Source organism: Mytilus galloprovincialis, chromosome 1 (assembly GCF_965363235.1).
Source record: "Mytilus galloprovincialis chromosome 1, xbMytGall1.hap1.1, whole genome shotgun sequence".
Classification (NCBI taxonomy): domain Eukaryota; kingdom Metazoa; phylum Mollusca; class Bivalvia; order Mytilida; family Mytilidae; genus Mytilus; species Mytilus galloprovincialis.
The window spans coordinates 1,417,708-1,440,720 of NC_134838.1; the positions used below are offsets into that span (position 1 = coordinate 1,417,708).

The 23,013-nt window shown below is 31.4% G+C and overlaps 1 protein-coding gene across 2 annotated transcripts in view; it reads right to left on the reverse strand.

Moving 5' to 3' along the window:
• LOC143062655 (tyrosine-protein phosphatase Lar-like) overlaps positions 1-23,013 on the reverse strand; it is a 174,863-nt gene that overhangs the window by 113,535 nt on the left and 38,315 nt on the right. For both annotated transcript variants that reach the window (XM_076234356.1, XM_076234435.1), the window contains exon 4: positions 16,434-16,480. The gene's annotated coding sequence lies outside the window, so the exon portion shown is untranslated. The remainder of the gene's footprint in view (positions 1-16,433; positions 16,481-23,013) is intronic.

Here is a 23,013-nt window from a genome sequence, read left to right on the forward strand (position 1 = left end):
AGCGCCATTGATGAGTCCATATGAAATGTGTGTCTTGCTGACAAAATATTAGTCCTGGTAATATATGATAGATTTATCAACCCTTCTGGAGGAAAGCACCAAGGGCTATAACCATTGTCAGAGCACTCTTCCCACAGGGAATCAGATTCAATGTCGTGTATTCAACAGTCAGAGTTCTGATCATTTTTAGTAACTATTAGTGGTGAATCCAGAAATTTTCATAAGTGGGGACCTGAGTTTGACTGCCTTAGTAAGAAGCGGCCCACTCCAGTCATGCTTCAGTCATTCCCTATATAATCAACAAAATTTTCACACAAAAGGGGGGAGGGGGATGGCCCCTCCTGTGCCTGTACATCTCTATATATCATTTTCTATGCTACATGTAAATGCATCTTAAAAGTTGTATGTCACTTAGCTGGTTATTTTAACATAAGCTTACATAAGTGTTACTTATAATAATCAGAAGAATAGTTTTTGTTTTAGATGAGAATTATTTGTTTAAATATGCCTGTTACATAACACATCCGAGTAAATCAGTCATATTATGTCAACGCTGCCTAGATTTCCCTCCATATCTATATCAACAATTCAATTTACAGACGTTATTTGTACTCATTACTTGCCTAATAACATAATTAACTATTATTTCCTAGCTTCTGTTTTGTCATCTCTGACGGATACATTTGTTTTACTGATGTAAACAGAGAACAAAAAATCAGACAATAAAACCACATGCATATACAGCACATGTTTCACTCAAGTCATTGGAAAGACAACCTCTCTCAGGTCAATTACACTGGTCTGGTAAAGTCATTCACAACACAAAGGCTGCAACAATATCAATCTTTATATTTTTTTGCTATAGACATTATTTAACATTTGGTTTTAACTGAGTTTTGTCTCTGAATGACCCTTAGATCTGTTTTGAAATGATCTTCCAACACGAAAAACAGTCACTTTTATAATGACGACAATATTTTATATTACAATGTAATATTTTGGGGGAACAAAATGTGTGCCTTTAAGTAATGGCAGCCAAATTTGCATACAAGTGTAAATTAGAAATCTCATAACCTCATTCTTTCATTTGAAAACCAGATGCTCCACAGGGAGCAGCATTATACGACAGCAGAGGTCGAACCCTGAACAGTTGGGGCAAGTATGGACACAACATACAAGCTTGATACAGCTCTGAATTTGGATTGTGATTAAATAGTTGACACAACATAGGTTTCTGACACAGAATGAATGTGGTCTAAGAACTTAAACTTAAAAACTTAAAAACTTTAAATTGGACATTCACCTATTATGGTCCAAAAAAAAAGTTTAATTTTTGACCCTTTGGACCTTAATGTAGACCAATTTGAAAACAGGACAATACTGTGCAATTGAATATCTTGCTATTGCACAAAACTGTGCAATTGAAAATTTCTTGCTATTGCGCAATATTGTGCAATTAGATATTTCTTGCTATTGCACAATACGGTGCAATTGAAGATTTCTTGCTATTGCACAATACTGTGTAATTGAAAATTTCTTGCTATTGCGCAATACTGTGCAATTGAAAATTTCTTGCTATTGCACAATACTGTGCAATTGAAGATTTCTTGCTATTGCGGAATACTGTGCAATTGAAAATTTCTTGCTATTGCACAATACTTAATATAATAATTTTGGACCCCGATTTGGAACAACTTGAAAATTGGGCCCACAATCAAAAATCTACGTACATGTTTAGATTCAGCATATCAAAGAACCCCAAGAATTCAATTTTGTTAAAATCAAGCTGAGTTTAATTTTGGACCTTTTGGACCTTAATGTAGACCAATTTGAAAACAGGACCAAAAATTAAGAATCTGAATACACGGTTAGATTTGGCATATCAAAGAAGCCCAATAATTCATTTTTTGATGAAATCAAATAAAGTTTAAATTTGGACCCTTTTGACCCCTAATTCCTTGGGACCAAAACTCCCAAAATCCATCCAAACCTTCCTTTTGTGGTCATAAACCATGTGTTAAAATTTCATAGATTTCTATTAACTTATACTAAAGTTATTGTGCGAAAACTAAGAAAAATGCTTATTTGGGATCTATTTTTGGCCCCTAACTCCTTAACTGTTGGGACTAAAATTCCCAAAATCAATCCCAACCTTCCTTTTGTGGTCATAGACCTTATGTTAAAATTTCATAGATTTCTGTTTACTTATACTAAAGTTATTGTGCGAAAACCAAGATAAATGCTTATTTGGGCCCTTTTTGGCCCCTAATTCCTAAACTGTTGGGACCAAAACACCCAAAATCAATCCCAACCTTCCTTTTATGGTCATAAACCTTGTGTTTAAATTTATGGATTTCTATTTACTTTTACTAAAGTTAGAGTGTGAAAACCAAATGTCTTCGGACGACGACGAAGACGATGATGACGCCAACGTGATACCAATATACGACCAAAAAATTTTCAATTTTTGCGGTCGCATAAAAAATAAGGTTCTATTATTTTGCACATATAAAATATCTATAAGGTACATATATTTTTCACTGGGGAACTCCCTATTTTCCACAATGCAGTAGCACTTAAATCTAAATGTCAATTCAGAACTCAGCGGGTCTCACTGTATAAATATGAACATCTTAGGCCATAAAAAAGACTAGGTTTGTTTACCCAAACGCTACTTACCCAGAAAAAAGCTGCCTACTCAAATTCTTTTAATGTCCTGATTTGAAGAAGTTTTTTTTTAATCAGACAGGCATGAAGACTAATAAACACCCGATACTTCAATTTTTCTTTAAAAAAAAAAAAAAGAAAATGCCTACCTCCCTACCCACTGTCTCAACCTTTGGGTAGGGTTTGGGCAAACCAAAATATTTTTAATTGTGGCCTTAATAGCAATCTAACAGGATTCAATATAATCACTTATGAATAATAGAAATTGAAATTTAATGATATTGTTTATTAAATGATAAGAATCAATAGATATATATATATAGATCAGATTAGCTGCTGATCACTTATGTAAATAATATCAACATTAACCACCCTTATCATATTTCAAGTCATATTAAAAAGACCCATTTCTGAATTTTCCCTTCCACTAAGTTCTCTTTCCCACAATAAAGCAGAATAAAATTTAGCATTCAGTTTTATTTCAAAGTCTCTGTAGTCTCGATAATCAGTGAGTCTGAAAAACCGTCTTTAGACTAAAAGTTAATCTATTAGCCAACCAATCAGGCTTCAATGAATCAATAACCATATTAATGAAACCTTTTGTAGTCACAAAATCTAATTTAAATCTAGTGCCGTCTGCACAATTCTGCATCCATTGAATGATTTGTATAATATCAAAAAGCCACTATCTTATCAAGCTTCTCACTCATCATGATCTCTGCTGAATTGGGTGAAAAAAACTACTTCAGAAGATGTTTTTTCATTTTTTTTATGGATTTCTTTAAAAAGATAAGATAGGTATAGAAATGAAAATGAAGTTAACAATTTAAGATGATCTGATAGATTAAAATAACAAGTGAGTAATTGTTGTTTTAAATACCATCCCTTCAACTTTCATCACAATCAGGTTATCATGGTTATTTCTCATGTAAATACCACCCCTTCAACTTTCATCACAATCAGGTTATCATGGTTATTTCTCATGTAAAGAGAAAAAAACTTACAGAAAAAAAAATTCCATTCTCTTTTCATTTTTACATACCAAAAATCACAAAAAATTTTAGCAATCAAACTTGCTAAAACACTCTGTACAATTTACAATCAACTTATGCATTTTGTCTTTAATCTGTATAAAATAATGGGGAAGGTGTCCATAGAACACACATGGTGCCCTTGATAGCATATTTTTAAAGGAACATACCTCAAGAACTTTAAAAGTGACACTACCCAAATTTGAAATTTATCTGAGATTTTTGGTAATAAGAATTGTGCAATATAATGTTTCATAACATTTAGTTGAGGCAAGCAAAAGTTAGAAAATAGAAGCGAAAAATTCAGCAATTTCAAGATATTAAGGGCATAACCCTAGAACAGTAAAAATGACACCATCAAAATTCAAACTTGATCTGTGTTTTGTTGTCATGAGCATTCACCATTGTGCATAAGATTCTAAAAATTTGGTCTAGACAAAAGGAAATGAAAAAAAAATCAAGCATTTGTTCCATTTATAAAGGGGCTTAACTCTAGAATGGTTAAAGTGATGCCACCAAAATTTACACTTGATCTATGTTTTGTTGTAATAAGCATTGTGTTTAAGTTCCAATCATAACAATTGGTTGAGGCAAACTAAAGTTAGAGAACAGAAAACCAATTTTGATATGTATGGAGGGACAAGGGTTAAACTTAATGCCCCATTGTAGAGTCTAAACAGTGGGGGCATTAAAATGGTAAAACGCTTAGAAAATTTAACAACCATAATTTTGCAGTACTATACAGTGTTCAAAAGTTAAAGTTCATCAGTACTTTAATGGACTTATTAACAAAACAACTGTATATATACCTTGCCTTCATTTGCACCACTTTTAATCAATATGCAGGTTAATTAGATTCTTCCTCCTTTGATAGTGACAATACTTGGTACAAACATTGCAAAAACTATAATAATCCAATAATAAGTAATAACATGTGACTTTGAAGGTTTTGAAACTGTTTACCAAGTCTTTGACAGTCTGAGCATGAGATATAATCTTATTGATATATACCTGACATTTTTTTTATATCTATAATAGAAAGTTCACAATGCATATAGGTCACATGTCAGATAGCTGCATGAATATAGGTAAATTCAGGTCGGGTAAGTACATGTAAGTGAAGACTGTAATATTTGATCCTAGACTAAAATTCCATTGAGGCCTATTTTTATGTACTTAAAATGTAAGTGCATGAAGAATTATATAAGCCTACAGAGAAAGGAAATAATACTAATTGCATCTTTATTCTGCAAAGTAAGCTTTAGTAATGTCACATAATAAATCAAGAGAAGTTCCAATAACGTAATTACTGTCCAACATGCCACATAGACTAACTCAAGGAGAACACAAAGTGATTTATAACTAGGTAATAATTCCAGGCAACTATTGATTTCAAACTTTACCAACCTAGACTTACAAATGGATAAGTGCAGGACATTTGTTTCATTTCCATGGTAACTCAAAAGGAAATCTTCAGATGTCAACCTTTTTTTTAAATTGAACTTATTTTTATTTTTTGCTCAGAGGTTTAATTGATCTGTTCTCAGTGGCTACTATGAAATTCATTTTCTGAAATGAACATTTTAATGGATTTAATGAAGTTGTACACTTTAGAAGTAAAAAGCAAATAGGAAATTGACACGTTACTTCTGAAAAACAACCAATAAACTACTTGTTTTCATTCTAATGCATTTTCCAGATACCCTATAAAGTTAATTTTGCTGAATCAGTTTTTTAAGTTTTATATAAGCAATCTAGTTTTAAAGAGTACAAAGAGGTGACACTTAAATATTGATATATTTCAGAATCAGTGGTTATGTGGCTAAAACCAGCATTATCATTTCAAAATTTTATTTAAATAAGAGTGCACATGCTGAAATGTCTCGCCTTGACTTTGCTTATCATTGATATTATGTTGATAGTCCTAAGTATAAAGCTTTATCAAAAACTGCAGTGGCTGATCCAGGGGGGGGGGTTCCGGGGGTTGGAACCCCCACTTTTTTTGGCTGATCAATGCATTTGAATGGGAGCATATAGTCGGAACCCCCCCCCCCCCTTTTTAAAATGGCTGGATCCGCCACTGAACTGTCACATCAACTTCACATTAACCAAAATACCTGAACAAAGACCAATGAACCGTGAAAATGAGGTTGAGGTCAAATAAAACCTGTGCGACTGACATATAGATCATAAAATATTTCCATACACCAAATATAGTTGACCTATGGCATATAGTATTACTTAACTTTGACCACTCAACCATGAAAATGAGGTCAAGGTCAGATGACATCTGCACCTTACAATCATTCCATACAACAAATATAGTAGATCTATTGCATAAAGTATGAGAAAAACAGACCAAAACACAAAAAATTAACTTTAACCACTGAACCATGAAAATGAGGTCAAGGTCAGATGACACCTGCCAGTTGGACATTTCCCCCTTACAGTCCTTCCATAAACCAAATATACTAGCCCTAATGCTTAAAGTATCTGCGATATGGACTTGACCACCAAAACTTAACCTTGTTCACTGATCCATGAAATGAGATTGAGGTCAAGTGAAAACTGTCTGACAGGCATGAGGACCTTGCAAGGTATGCACATACCAAATATAATTATCCCATTACCTATAATAAGAGAGAATTCAACATTACAAAAAATCTGAACTTTTTTCTCAAGTGGTCACTGAACCATGAAAATGAGGTCAAGGACATTTAACTGACGGAAACTTTGTAACATGAGGCATGTATATACAAAGTATGAAGCATCCAGGTCTTCCACTTTCTAAAATATGAAGCTTTTTAAAAGTTAGCTAACGCCGTCGCCGCCAGATCACTATCCCTATGTCGAGCTATCTGCAACAAAAGTTGCAGGCTCGACAAAAATAAGATTTTGATAAAGTTTCTGACCTGTGAATTTCATCTAATATAAAATGGTCAAGAAATTTAACTTTGATGGAGTAAAAATGCCATCCAATTATAAAAATTAAATGAGAGACAACCATTCATATTTGATTTTAAGAAATGTAAAATCCTTGTTAAAAAACACAGTATTCAAGATTCCGGTCCAGGCTTCAACTGAAGGGATAAAGTTAAGGCTCACACTAACAAGTTTCATACAAGATGTTTTAAAAACTACTGCTATTGTAAAGTTAAAGAAATTTTATTGAGATCTAATTTTCAGACCTATTTGCTGAAATATATTCAAGAAGGTTCACAAAAGCACATGATATTAAAACTGCAAGTATCACAGTAAAATTCTATCAATGCAAATATACTGTAAATAGACAGAAGATAAAAGAGACCATTTGATTAGAAGAGACAATGTAAATCAAGCCTATAGTTCATCCCTCAATTTGACAACTAATATTTGATGTTGTTATATTGCAAAACACCATACACTTTTAGAACTAAAAATAATTAATGTATTTGCATTACATACTTTTCCTGATAAAAAATTCAATACTCAGATCAACTGTCAACCAAAACATTAGAGGAGTCTTTCTATTACAAAGATTGTGAATGAAATATATGTGTAATAAAAAAAATCTTACCCTAAAATTATGAAGTTGTATTCCTATTCCATTGACAACCTTGTAATTGCCATATAAACAATTGAATACCAATATATCAGTCCCATCAACTTCGTCACACATATTGAACAAAAGGCATTTTGCAAAAACTATTAAGACATAAGTGCCAAAATGCATGAAAAGAGGGAAAAGTTATTTTGTAATTAGTCTTCTCCTGTTAATATAAAGTAAACAGAGAAGCTCGTGAAAACATGTTAGACAAACTCTCAAGTTGATAAGAAATGTGTTATGTTTAATGACCCATTCCCTCGTGTCTAATAATTCTATAATTTGTCATAGAAACTCCATACTGAGAGTGTGGAACATGAGATTAAAATAATATTTAATATTGTTGGAAGCTATATTTTATGGTATACTATATAAATAAACAAACAGAGATTATTCACAACTTCATTACACTAGATGGCATAACAACTCATTTTAGATCATAAATGTTCACAAAAACCAAAGTAAAGCTACAAGAATCTAGGACTAAAATGTTTTTTACCAGTTTAGTTTTAATTGGTGGCAGTAACTTTCTGTTGATTATTCTGGAAAGTAATTAAATTCAACACAGGGACATTATTGTGGTCATCCAATAATTACTTTGTTAACAAAACTTCCTAATCTTTTAGGCTTAAATTAATAAACTTATTGATAAAGATTTGTTTAATAATTTTGTTGAATTTCTTATTCTAAGCTTTCAAAAAAAAATCAATTTTATGTAATTTTTCTTGTACCTAAGTTATGCATAAATCTATATTGAGCATTGCACAAAATCCCAATTCTTCCAGTTGTACAATGATTTTGCTGAATGAAAGCTTCTTGGAAGTATAGCTATTAATATATGCATGCAGGAAATCAATAATTCAACTGAAGTCACTTTACATCAAACGTTTAACTTTATTTTCTGAACGTGTTTTAGTTATGCATTAGCATTTTTGTCAATACAGTAGAATATTTACCCTTATCCATTTTAAACCTTCAGATCATTTCAGCAGTTCTGGAGAATTTCATTTTTTCACTTTTGCAAAAATAAATAGAATTTAACAAAAACATTCCAAACAATTTCCTACAACACAACAGGAAGTAAAACAAGATCTGCTCCTGATGTTACAGAAGTTAATGATTCTACTTGACTGACTGGGCTAATTGTTGTCCATCGCCAGACAACTTTACACTAGGTAGAAACAGAAACCTTCGTTCTTTGTTTCTACAGATGTTCAAGCTTTATAAAATTCAAGACATACATACAAAGAAAATTACTAAAGAAATACATCTAAAGAAAATAACTTGTATCAAAATTCTCTTATTCATACAAAATTGGTTGGCAAATTAATAGCTTTGTCACGAATATCTGTACTGAGTCTGCACAATTTTGTGATAGCTTCTTAATCAAGAAAGGCAACCAATTATTTCTCCCTTTAAGTGTAGCATTTAGAAGGGAGGACACTTTAGGCAAAAAAGGTTCTCTGCCTTATCTGCTACAACATAAAACAAGGACCTGAGTGTAGCCTCTTAAATCTGCCGTTCCTTTTGAAAATTGAAAAATAACTCCAATGCAAAATTGAAAGACAATTCTATCTTTAATTGTATCAATGAATGTTGAATATAACAAAAAATTATCAATTAATCTACTGTAAATAAAACTTTAGCTAACACAGCATCGTGACTATTTAAGACATCTATTAATTATAATGGCTAATCCTTTAATCACTCTGTCAAAATGATATCTCTTGATTAATTCTCTCAGATTAATTTTCTTAGGATGTTAGAGATGCAGTAATTCTAGTCCATAGTCATTAGTTTCTATACAAACCTGCACCAGTGACGTTATATAATCTATTATAACAAAGAGAGAATGAACAGGGAGGAAACTTCTAACAAACTTGATTGATAAGCAGATATTGAAAACTTTACAGATACAACTTCATTGGGCTTAAAGAACAAAGTGGAATCTATGATGATAGTAAAGGAGAAAATCAGCTAGAGTAGCTTGGTACACCTGTCAAAATACAACCATGGTTGACCATGGTTACCATCGCTGACCATTGATAACCATGGTCAAAGTTCAAATCATGGTAGGATGTGCTTTAAAGCATTGTCAACTATGGTTTTCCACTTTCAAGACCATGGACAAACATCTGTTCATGATTTACACAGCTCAAATCACAAGTGGTTGACCATGGTCAATTTGACAACCATGGTTTTCTGCCTTTTTGACCATGGTTGACCAAGCTCATAAACTGACTGTGCAAAGGCTGTATAGATGGGCAAGGTTGTTCAAAACTTCCATCTTCAGGCTCAAAATGGAATCCCAATTATCAATTTAACAAATATAAAGAATGTTCAGATTAAACTTAATGAAGTTCAGAACATCAGTGGTGGATCCAGAAATTTTCATAAGGGGTGGTGGCTGGAACTGACTGTCTAAGAGGAGACCACCGCTCCATTCATAGTGATTCCCTATATAACCAACTAAATTTTCCCACTAAAGTGGACTCAGTTTTTCCTGATTTTACTGCACACACACTAGGGCAATTTTTCTGAGAGTTTTATATTTTTACTAAAACTTCACAGCTTCATCAAAACTTTGAGGTTAAAGGATATCATGTTAGATTCTGAACATGGAACAAAAAAAAATGGTATTGAGTTGGTGAAAACTATGCTAGAATAGATATTAGTATGTTTTTAGAACTCTAATTGGAGGTCTATCTTCAGACTGGCATGATTATAAAAAAAGCAAGATTGAAGTTGGAACCAAATTATAGGCATAGTATTACCTTCTATACTAGTTTTACATAAAACTCATAATAACCTGTTGTTTTCTTTGTTTCTAATAATATGAGGAAAACCATAAAATTGTATGATATCTGTGTTTTATTGTTATTTGTTTTCATAATGATAATTGCCAGAAAGTTTTTAATCAATAGAATTCTTAATGAGAATATACTAAATACTGAGAGTTCTATTTGAAAGGGAGACAATTCTTTTCACCAGTTTAATCCCACTGCAATTTTTTTGTCTCATTGAGTTGCTGAATAGAATTATAAATTTATTGTAGGCTGGTATAGGCCAGACCTTCCTCCTTTTAGTATAATTTAAATTGCCAGTATCATGAAGACTAAAAACTGTGCTTTCAGCAACTGATTGCAGACTGTAAAATGATAAGTAACAATTCAAATGTTGATTTAAACATGTACCAGTACTGCAATAAATCAAAAGTTTAATCTATTTTACTACAACTAAACTTTCTGTGAATCAACTTCTAATCAATAAATACAGATGTATTGAATCAAATATGTAGAGAACTATCCATTCAGAACTGAAGTGAATGATAATTTGTCAGTTTGAGGGGGAGGGTGCTTCCTACATTGTACATTGTACAAAACACAAATGTTTGACTAAGTAAAAATTCTCCTAGTTAATCGTGACTATTTTCAAACTATACAAATATAACAGTAGGCACAAGAGATTGATCCATACACCATATGTAGGTTTTAATCAGCTAATCATCTGCATGGTTTTTTATTGTATTACTTTTCAATATCAGCTGGAGAATTGAACTTTAGAATGTTACATTCTGTCCATTTTAATTTAGATGTTCACTTCCATATGTAACAAATAGAAAATTTTTCAAAAGTGGTAAAATAAACGAAGTTTGACTTCTTCTCACTACTATTTGGATTTGCTCAGTAGCTGATTGTTACCAAACAAAGGTTCTCACTACAAGATACCTGTGTAATGATTCTGATTCAAATGAAATAACTTTTAAATTATGCTGACATCAGCAGTTTTTGAAACTTAACTTCCATTAAAAGTCCAACATAATAACTTTTGCAGGACAAGTAAAACAAGCTTTGTAAATTCTCCAAAAAGAATTTTATAATTACTAAGCCTTTTTTAGGGTTTGGAAAACTGCTACAGACAAATCTATAAAACTATATGAAGCCTATTTAAGTGATTTTTTTCAACTGATGACCGAAGTCTAATTATCTGATCAACCATTACTCTGATAAATACAGTGACTTCCTTAATTCATAGAACTTTAATTAGCTTTTTGTAGCAATGTCTTTTAGGTTCCAAGATTCGTTCTTCATGGTTGAGTGAATAGTTAACAGAATAACCCGTAATTGCAAAAGTAATCAAGCTTCCATCAAAGATTTTATATAGCAATCAATAGATTGATCCTGGCTTCACCTTCCTATAGACTGGAATTAATTCTTTGTGGAATTCAGAGAGGATTACAAAACAAGGCTGGAAGTGGGATTGTAATCTTCACCTGTATATAGTTCATTCATATTAACTTCATTCAGCTTCTCAATAAGTCTCTGATAGAAATAAGGTGCAACTTGACAAATGCCACCTCACTTAACCTTAGTGCTTCAAAAGCTGAGCAGATATAATATATAAATATGTTGAGAAATTGTTTATTACCATTAAAGGTCAGCCTTGGTTGATTGTTCAATGTTTTATTATACATGTTTAATTTATAAAAGCTTTATATAAATTCATGCAGAATCCTTATATTCACTAGGCATACACCAAAAGAAGAATTCTCTGTTGCTTTTATCATATCCATTATTAAGTTAAAGTTTAGTCATATGTAAGATATGCTGATTGGTTGTTGAGTTTTTTTTTATATTAGTGTCAGTGCTTTGTGGTATGGGCTTTGCTCATTGTTGAAGGCTGTATGATGACCTAAGGTTGTTAATTTCTGTGCCATTTTGGTCTCTTGTAGACAGTAAAATTCCTCATTGGCAATCATACCACATCTTTTTTTTTATATTTAATATATGGAGAAATTGTAAAAAATATTTACTAAATAAGATAACAAGTTCTGAGAAAATATACAGAACCATATAGCAAAATCTTTATAACTGCAAACAATTACATCTATCCAAAGCATTGAAAATATTATAGATATTAGTTGAAGACCTTGTCTAAATGGACCTTATTATATAAAATGATATTATAGAGTCAGCTAATTAAATAAAAGCAACTTTAACTTACCAATACAAAGTGTACATTCTAGTCAAACCATCAGTATTTGTATTTTCTCCTAACAAATAACTTGATTTATACATAAAGTTTGCTCAGCTGTTTTCTTTCAAAACAATTGCAGGCCTGGAGGTTGTAAACTTTATATAACAATTCTATAATGATCTACATCATAGGAATGCAAACTTGTTTTTATCTTTACATAAAAAAATAAAGAAACTGGAGTCAAAGAAACAATAATCTAAATCAACTAATTTGTTTTCTTAGAACACTTTGTTAATATTTAGGACACATAGACATTTATAAATGCAACTGATTCTTTCTTTATTTTTCCTTAATTTCAGTTTAAAAAAAATGACAAGTAAATCAACCATCCTAAAAAATTACAGCTCATCAAAAACTATAATTGATAGATTATACCCCCTTAATTGAATTTTCCCACCAGTCTATATTTGTAAACTGGGTCAATGTGAAGGGTCCAGACAATGCTAAAACATTTGACGCCTTTATAATGAAAACAAAACCCTCAATTAAATTGTCTATAATTATTGATTTTACAGAAGCAAAAGAATATGGAAAGATGTAATTTGCAGACTAAAAAATTTGGTAAAACCGAATTGGGTATGGGTGGGTAAGCCTCTAAGTATCAACTATGAATATTTTTTTAGAACATACTGAATTTAGAATTAATTAAGTTTTAGAGGATTTAATTTTCTAAAGTGTATTATACTTGCAATAGTTCCACCCTAAATGTAAGAAGAACCTGCACAATATTAACTGTATCACTTTCAGTTTGATTCTAATATGATTTTTATGTATACATCAGGCCCGTAGCCAGGAATTTCTAAGGGGGGGTTCGTTGGACTCATGAACTCGACTTTAACAGTCATAATTTGAACAAAACGTTGACTTTAACAGTGCTTATTTGATTTCAAGGGGGGGTTCGTCCGAACCCCACAAACCCACCCCCCCTGGCTATGGGTATGAGCATCACATGTCTGTAAATGAATGCTTAAAATTGAGAATGGAAATTTGGAATATATCACAGAAAAAACAACCAGAACAAAGAGCAAATAACACTGGAACTGCCAACAATGGATTTTCAAATAGATATAAGCCCATTTACTGCCACTTGTTTATAAGATTCTTTGTTATAATGCATTTGTCTATTAATGTTTTTTAAAAGTGCAATAAAACTTATTAACTTAAATAGGATGGAAATAAATATGCTTGTAGCCTTTAATAAAACATGTTACTCAGTACAGTTTGTAAATCTTATTTACTCAGTTTAATACCAAACCTTCCAACCACAGAAATTGTCAACAGATCGTGGCCGACTTGTTAGCCTTGAAGTATATGTCAGTCAGTGATAATGACAAAAACAATCAGATAAGATGTGAACAAAAGCCAAGTACAGCCTGGTAAATGTATATTCCAGAAACAATGGTCGTAAATTGTATAATACAAACTAATTCTTTTGTCATCACTCTATACGAAAGTACAGTAAAACGCCTCACATTTGATATAACTGTACAACTCCAGTGGCGGATCCAGAACTTTTCCTAAGGGGGGCCCGCTCCAGTCATGCTTCAATGATTCCCTATATAATCAACCAAATTTTTCCCATGAAAGGGGGGCCCGGCTCCCCAGGACCCCCCTGGATCCACCTATGAACTCCTCTGGTACTTTAAATAAAGATGTGGATTGATTCCCAAATGAAACAACAATCCAAGTTATGCATATATTTATGCAAGAACAGGTCACCCACCATACAGCCTTCAACAATGAGCAAAACCCATACTGTAAAGTCACCTATAAAAGACCTCAGGATGTTAGATGTGAAACAATGCTATATTGAATGTATGTTCATTTTCTCCAGTGAAACTTGAAGGGGTACTTATAGCAACCAGTTCTTATTAGAAGGATGCATGTAAAAGTCGTAGAAAGTGTGGAGATTTTAATTTAAGTTTGTATAACAAATATCAATTAAATGATTTAAAAATGAAATAGTCCGTCAAAAGGTAGGTGCATGTATTTGTTGGTTCCATTGTTTCTTTGAATTTTAAAACAAGAAATTTGATTGGCTGATCTTTTATCAAAGTGGAACATATGTAACCAGAGATGGAGAAGTTAGCTTATCTTTCTTGTTTGTTGACAAAGCTGTGACTCATTCCTCTAAAGATATTCTGCAACTTAAGATGAGAGGAGTTTTAATAAAATAAAATAATTAAGATGCTAAAATTTTGGATCAGAAAAAAAGAAAATAATCATTATATATATAAATCTTTATAAAACGTTTGCTTTCTGAGAATTCAAATTTTAAAATTTTGGTGTCACTTTCCATCCACTTTATTAACTGAAAATTGTTCCTATCAGAAGATGCTTTATTGTACATATATATATGTATTTCCCTACAGGGCTTGGATTTAGTAATCAATCCCAGATTATACAAATCTATATCTGGTAGATTACGATGTCACAAACGTCAATACATGGAACATTTTAGCAAATGACAAGCTATTTAATTAATCATATACATTTTTATCAGCCTAATCCCTGAGGTGGTTGTGAGTTTTCATGCTTGGTTTCAGGTAGACAAAGGTTAATGGTGGAATGAAACAGTCTATTGATCGTGTTACTCAGTGGAACTTTTGACATCATTTGCTTGGTTGAAATATGATTCTTCTATGTGATTTTTTAACAATCAGCTGCTAAAGCTAAAAGCATACTCCTGGGATAGAATTTCCATATTGATTTTAGAATAATGGTCAAGATTAAAGTATTCTGACAGAATTACCTGGTTCATTCTAGGTTCATTCCAGGTTCACACATTGGTGGTGGCTTAAAACATCCAAGGGCAAATATGTTATTGCATGTACAGGACAAGACATTTTACTTGTTATGTCAATATCAAATAGTACCCCATAAAGCATAGCATCCCCTTAAAATATAGTATAATTTGAACAGTGTTTTTCAATTTTGCTATCAGGTGACCTTAACCCTTGACTATGACCTTGAACCTTAAATATGTGCCAGTTTTGTTGATTGTCAAACATTGGGTGATGTTTGGCAATGATGAGGTGCAATACTGTTGCTTTATGGTGCCTTAAATCTTTCACTACCTTACTTGCATTGTGACCCTGAACTCTTATTTTTGACCTTTGAACAATATCTGATCCAAACACTATCTCTGAACAAGTAATGGACACATTTTGGTACAATTAGCTACCACATTAACATAGTACCTACAAAGGATGTTAACAGATAGATTGATTTACGATTGATTAATATTTGCTTTACATCCAGTGGCAAATATTTCATGTTAACAGATAGATGGAGTAACATATGGACACAGAACAGCAGTCTCCAAATGTGAATCAAACTAATTGATACCAATTAAAGGCAACTTAACTCTAAGCCAGCTGATCTTATTTGGACCTTCAAATGAATGCACATCCAAGAAAAAAAACAAAATTTTGTTTATCTAGTTTGACTTAAGAAATCACTTCAAAAGTGTTCTAACATATTATAACCATTAAAGTAAGGTGACAGACTAATTCAGTTTCTACTCTAAAGGAGTCTTGCTTATATTCAAAGGTTTTGTTTCTTAAAATACATTTTATCTAGATCTGGTAACAATTCAACAATTTATATCAAATATCTGTATGGATCAAATAAAAAGATTAATCTTTAATAATACTAGTACTATAAATTATTCAAGTAAAATGCTAAATGTTCTAGAAGATATAAATACACTGACTCTATATTTTTATGTATAAAAAACACCTATAAATCAGTTTATGATGGTGAAACATTTATATCAATCCTGTCACCAGAGCTGATTGTTTTTATTTAAAAAAAAAAAAAAAAAAAAAAACACATTTTTTTCCATTTATTTAAATTTGAAGTTTCAAAAAATATTTCCTCCAACCATATATAGGTTATTTGTACATCCTATTTGAAACTGTTTTTTTATGCCAATATGTAATAATTCAATTTTCTAAATTTTTTTCTAACAAACCATTTAACTTCTTTTTTCCTCATAAACATTGTTTTCTTGTTAGAATATTTTCACTCAATTTCCAGTAAGGAGTGGAAAAAAGATGCGATATTTTAAAAGATATTTAACTAAAACTGATCCATTTTAGAATGTTACTCACCAGAATCTGTTGATTGTAAAATGGTGAAATATATTCCTCTTCTATCTCTACAATAAACAATTAATTTTCTTATTAAATCCACTAGTGTCTTATAAAGTTATCCTCCACCAATTCCACCTAATCCTTTTGGTTTACTGACGACTTTCTCTCGATTGATACTGTGTAGAAATGATGGAATCAACTTTGCCGTTTGATGCTTGGGGAATTACGAAGCCGTCATTTGAATTAGGGAAGAATTGGATGTCAATCTGAGCTGGAACCTTATCGGAACGAGAAAAGCTTTTCCGATCAATACAACATTACATTCATTTTACAAGCGACGCAGATCTCAATAAACTCCAGATACAATTGTTCTATAAAAACCACTGGCTAATCAACGTTAGCTTTACTTTACTTCACTTTATTAACTTCGGTACATAACTCAGGGCTAAAAATTTGTAGGACAAAGAAACAACATCGCAATACAATTGTTCCTTCAAAAGAAATCCAGATTTATTGACGGAATGGATCCAAGCATTATTTAAAGCCAAGTCAATATAGAACCCGAGACAAGAGAATTCTTTCCATTCAGTTGTTAAATGATCAGAATGACAATTATAACGAGGTGTGATTGAGCAGAAATAAGTCAATAAAATGGATTTTTCCTTTTTTTGTTCTTTAAGAAGACTTTATATGGGAAATGTCCAACCTGTATGGAAATCTTTACCTGATATAAACAGATTATTAATAATTCATAAACGAATATGGTTTCATCAATCAATTTTTAATTAATTTTTTATTGAATTTTTTTCTTCATAAATCTTGTTCTGCATTGTTATTTCAAACTGTTTTGACGGATTATTTCTCATAAGAGAAAAGGTTGCATAGGTTGTTTCTTTAAATAATAAAGATGCATAGATCTAAAACTCAATTCCAACAGTTCTTAGCTGATTCATAAATGCATGCATTTTCAAAATTTTGCAGTAAGTATTGGTAAGTGCATTTCCAGTTTTCAATTTTTCAAATGCAAACATTGAACTTGTATATAATTCTATGGCAAAATGTATGAACTTCTTGATGAGTTTTATGACAATACATCCAGGTGCAGAATTTTCTCACCGTGTTGAAGACCCATTGGAGGCCTTGTGCTGTTAACTGCTCTTCAGTCTCTTTGACATATTCCCCATTTCCATTCTCAAATTTATTGATTTCATCCTTAGTTTCAATGCATTATTCTTGATACACACAAAGTAAGAATGTTAACAAGAATATCTTCCACAGTAGAAACTCATTGATTCTTTACAATTCTATCATTATCAATAATTACACAAGTACAATACCTAAAATCAACTAAAAAAAGTTATGAATAAAATTATGTTTGATTGAATAATCCTTCTAAGTATCAACAATCAATAATACTACAAATCTTTAGAGAAATTTATAAGACATCAACATTTTAGTATAAGTCATCACCAAAATTAGTGGAAATATTTTTTGTAAAAGAAACTCGGGTCTGCAGGCAGCATTTTTTTTTTTTGTGTTTTTTTGTGTTTTTTTGTGTTTTTTTTTCGTCTACAGTATTTGGATTGAAAAGTGTATCTTCTTTTTTCCACATGTACATTTAACATACAGTAACATAGGTTTTGTATTCTGTGCATTGCTGCCAAAAACAGGAATAAAATAATTGTTTCTTCACTATTTTTTGGCAAATACCATAAATAAAGTCCCTGGGTTACAAGTCCAAACTGAAGCAACACACACATGCTCTCAAGGACAGTGCACTTCCAAGACTTTTCCAATGCGACTATCTAGAGGACCATTAATATTAATTCATTCTGTTGTCATAAGAGTGTTGCAACATATAGCAATGAATGGGGGACAAAAAGCTGTTGGCAACTACCTTGCAGGGGAGATAATTAAGATTTTATTCAAACTGCTTCATCTGTAAATGCTGCACAATTAGCATTTTTGTTTTGGTTGCATGTTTGCTGTCACATTAAAACATCTCCTTTTATTCATATGTGTGTTGGTTTTAGCCAAATATCATTTTGTTGAAGACAAAGAATTTATATTAAACTAAAAATACGCAAATGTGTCATTCCTTTCATTTTGAAAAAGAAATCCAGTCGATATCATTTACCCAAATGTAAACTGCTTTTATCATAGAATAGTTGTTTGAACAGTTAATTTGTCAGGAAATCAGTTAATCATATAAGAAGAAAAACCAAAATAGTTCAAATCAAGCAAACTAAAACACTACAGACTTTGTCCTTTATATCACATCAAAGCCAGTCATTAGGAAACCAATGTAACGTTTAATGAATCTATAGATCAAATGTTTAATTTTCTACATCAATAAACCAAAAAATTCAATATATTATTTCTCTTTCACTGAAAGTGCAATCAATCAGTTCAAAGAGATGCAACGGAACTATATAACAGGCAAACTACCATTTTTCCAATTATTACCTCAGAACCAGTGTGACATGGCTTATTTTACAATTGTTGCACATAATTTAAACAGCAATTACAGGGAAAAATGGACCAAACCCTAAACCAGAAGAGAATATATAATGGTAGACCAGAAGGCAAACAATATGGTTATTATAGGGATATTTTAGAAACCATGGCCATAAAATTATGGCATCTCTAGTTCAGTAAGCATTACTTTTAAATCCTCTTCCATTTTTTTTTGAAAGAACTTGAATCAAATCCACAATTCTGAATTAATTCAAGATAACCAAAAATCTTGACCATTATTGTACCTCACAGTATAATTGAACAAATTTAGTGGCTAAAAAAAAAATAATCAGCCATGTGGTGCGAAAGTGATTCAGATATATTTGGCAAGTGAATAACCTTAACAAAATGTACCATTTGTTGGATAACCCTGTAATTCACTTCCCATCTTTGTTTTCATTGATAAACAGTTACAAACCTAAGAGAAAATTTTACAAAAATTCAACCCTTGTAAGGGTCATCATTTGTAACCTTTGGGCTAAGGTCATTGGGGGAAATAACCCTGAGCAGAGTTAACAATTTTGGATATTCCCTCCTCAGATGGCCGTAGTTGTATATTGTTTGTATATCATAATCAATTATTCTACAAAGTTTGAATTCAATCAGCCAGCGAATACAAAATTAGTTGAAAAAGACAGCCAGCAATTTCAAGCAAGAATACCCTATCTATGTTTGGTGAGATAATTATGAAGTACTTTATATAATTCTTCTGTGATGGGGTTCAGAGCAGTTATCATGATATCAATATATTTTGAAATTTTATTAAATTGTGGGGGTGTTAGGTCTGGACTAAAATTGTCCTTCTGTATTCTTTTTTCTTGGGATAGCTGAGACATATCTTAAAAGATTTTTACCAAAGTTTATTCCTACTCTGCTTACTGCAACAGACAATAATTGCTACTGTTTTTATAATCAACTGTAAAGTGATCTATCTTTGTGATCTGCATCAGATATTATTAACTATGCAGAGCTGTTTTTCTCTGGATTATTAACTCATTTTAAAAGCATGTTGAGTCTGTTATAGATTTATCTCTAACAATGAAAATAGTAATGATTTACGAGCATACTATTAACCCATACAAATGTACCAAAAATAACACGTTTTCACAGATTACATGAAAGAATATAAACTGAAAATACTATAAACCCATCCAAATGTACCAAAAACAACATGTTTTCACCTTTTACCAATATTTCACTAAAGTATATTCATGTAACTGACACAAAAAAAAAAAAATTAAATGTGTCCATAGAACAATGATTCCCCAATAGCACTATCATTTTAATGTTCAGTGGACTAGAAATTTGTGTCAAAACTCTAATTTGGCATTAAAATTAGAAAGATCATATCATTAGGAACATGTGTACTAACTTTCAAGTTAATTGTACTTCAACTTATCAAAACTACCTTAACCAAAATCTTTAACCTGAAGATGGACAGAGGGACGGACAAAAGAAAGACAGACAGAAACAAATGGATTGACAGACAAACAAACAGATGCACGGACAGAAAACTTAATCATCATTTTAACACAGACCAGTCCAAATGAGGAAGATTAAGCTGAAATTTGACTCATTTTTTCAGATTATGTTTATTTTTTTCTAATGTTTGATAACAAACAAGACATGCCAAGTCAGTGGTAGGAAAGCTAACTTTACCTTTTGGGTCAGGTGAACTAAACATCATGGTTGTAACCTTTCTTAACAGAAAAAAACAAAAAGAAAAAGTCTTGTAAAAAATACAGACCAAAAGTTCGAAATGTTCAATCAATACTGCTTGGATATTACTTATATAGGATTATAAACATAGAAATTGTGCAAAACAATGGCAAATGTTTACCAGTAATTTTACAAGAGAATAATTTATAAACACTTCCATACAATATAGTGTAACAACCCATTAAACAATAATTTATAAAATATCTAACTGTTTCAACACATTAAAACCTTTATTACATCTAGTTACTATAATAACCAATGAAAGTGTTTGTTCATAATCGCCAATTTAAATTGTCTGTAAATATTTATATGGAGATAAGTGTCAGAATTGACCAAACAATATACCAATCTGTATCTGCATAGATATTTCAGAGAGTCAATAATATAGGCACTAGAGAAACTATTAGATCTCTCATATTGAATTCCGTGTTAAAATCCATTAACGGCATGATTTCAGTTGCAGTGAAAACTAAATTTTTCGTTTTTTGCATAAAATAGCAATACATAAAAGTAAAGTGGAAGCATGATAACTGTGGCAGCCATATTGCTTTCAATTTTTTCTCCTCATATAATCTTGATTATGGGCAGAACACTGGCACCTTCTGATATATAAGAGAAATGGTCATATCAAATACATAATTCAGCTACAAAGATAAATTTACAAAATAGTTAACCTTAATTTTGTTTCAAATATAATTTTCTCGTTATCATTTTATGGCATATAGTTTATAGTTTCCCTTTTGAAAGTCTTATTAAATACTTGTTATCTTTTTAAGGGGCATTATGTTTTTCAGTCTGAGTATTTGTTAGTTTGTCTGTTCATTTTCTTTAATTCATCAGTTCGTCCATTCATCTGCAACTCTTCAGGTTAAAGCTTTTGGTCAAGTACATAGTCTTTGATGAAGTGTAAGTCCAATTAACTTCAAACTGAGCAAACATGTTCCCTATGCTATAATTTTTATAATTCTTATGCCAAATAAAGAGTTTTAACCCAAATTTCACGGTCCACTGAACATAGAAAATGATAGTGCTGTTAGGGCATCTGTGTACTATGGACTAGTTCTTGATTTTTTTTATAGTTTTTCAAATAATAAAGGTCCCTATGTAAAATTTATAAAAAATCTAGAGAGAATCATATCCCACCAAATTTTCAATTGATCATATCTCAAAAACAAGAACACAAACCTTCCATCTTTTCTGCTTTTAAAGTTCTGTTATTTCTATACTATCAATTTATCAGTCTTCTTAATAGCTTGTCAGAATAAGAGCTGCAAACATCCTTAACCATACAAAGGGTTGGGCCAGCTCCTCCCTTCTAAAGCTGTCTTAGATTATCAATATTTGGTAGGGACACTCTGTATTAAACAATAAACTGAGAGTGGAAGGGGGAATATCTCAAAGAGACAACAACCCAACAAAAGATCAGAAATCAGCTGAAGATCACCAATGGGTCTTCAATAAAGGGAGAAAATACAGTCAATGAACTGAACATCATTCTTCTTAGTATTTGCCATTGTTCAGATCTGGACTTAAACCTACCAGACATTAAAACAAAATCAATGACCTCACTCAGTTGGGAAAGCAGATAAAAGTCATCAAAGGGTATAATTATATAGTACCAAGTGCATTTAATTTTTTCTTAAATATTCCCAACTATCATTAATTCCAAGGTTATTTTCATTATCTTCCTAACAATAATGGACAATATCAAACTGAAATTATAAATGAACATCACACCTGAAATTCCTCACATTTGTTTTCCTTATTTTCTTGGTGATCAGACAAACCTTTTCCTTTGATCCTCGGTGAAGAAAATTGATTCCGAATTAACATTGGTTCAATTAACTTTATTTAATTTCTTACAGGTTAAGTAATATAATATAAAATTGCACCTTGTTTATTATTGATACAGTCATATTGTATATTACTTAAATATTCTGGACTAAACTATTTCTTCATATGAAATTGTAGATAATAAATGTTTTAAAAAAAAAAATCTTTTGTCTCTGGAGCCCTTTAAAGTTAATTATTTCTTCTGTCTAGGACAAAATCAATACTGCAAGTATAAAACATCACAATACTGATTTTATCATTAAAATAATCTTGTTCTGTCTTAAAACACAATTTACAGATAATACATCCAGTTAATTGTGTTAGGTTGTTATAGGCTCTCAGAAAACTCTTAAGACGGTAACCTAAAAAGATGAAACGTCCATAGCCACATATTAAAAATAATGAAAGGAAACCTACAAATTAACAACTCAGGAAAAGTATGACATTTTTATCTGGAAGTGGTAAAACTGTAGCAAATATATTTTGTTCAGCACTTGCGTTAATCTCCTTTTTCAAAGTAAACTTTCAA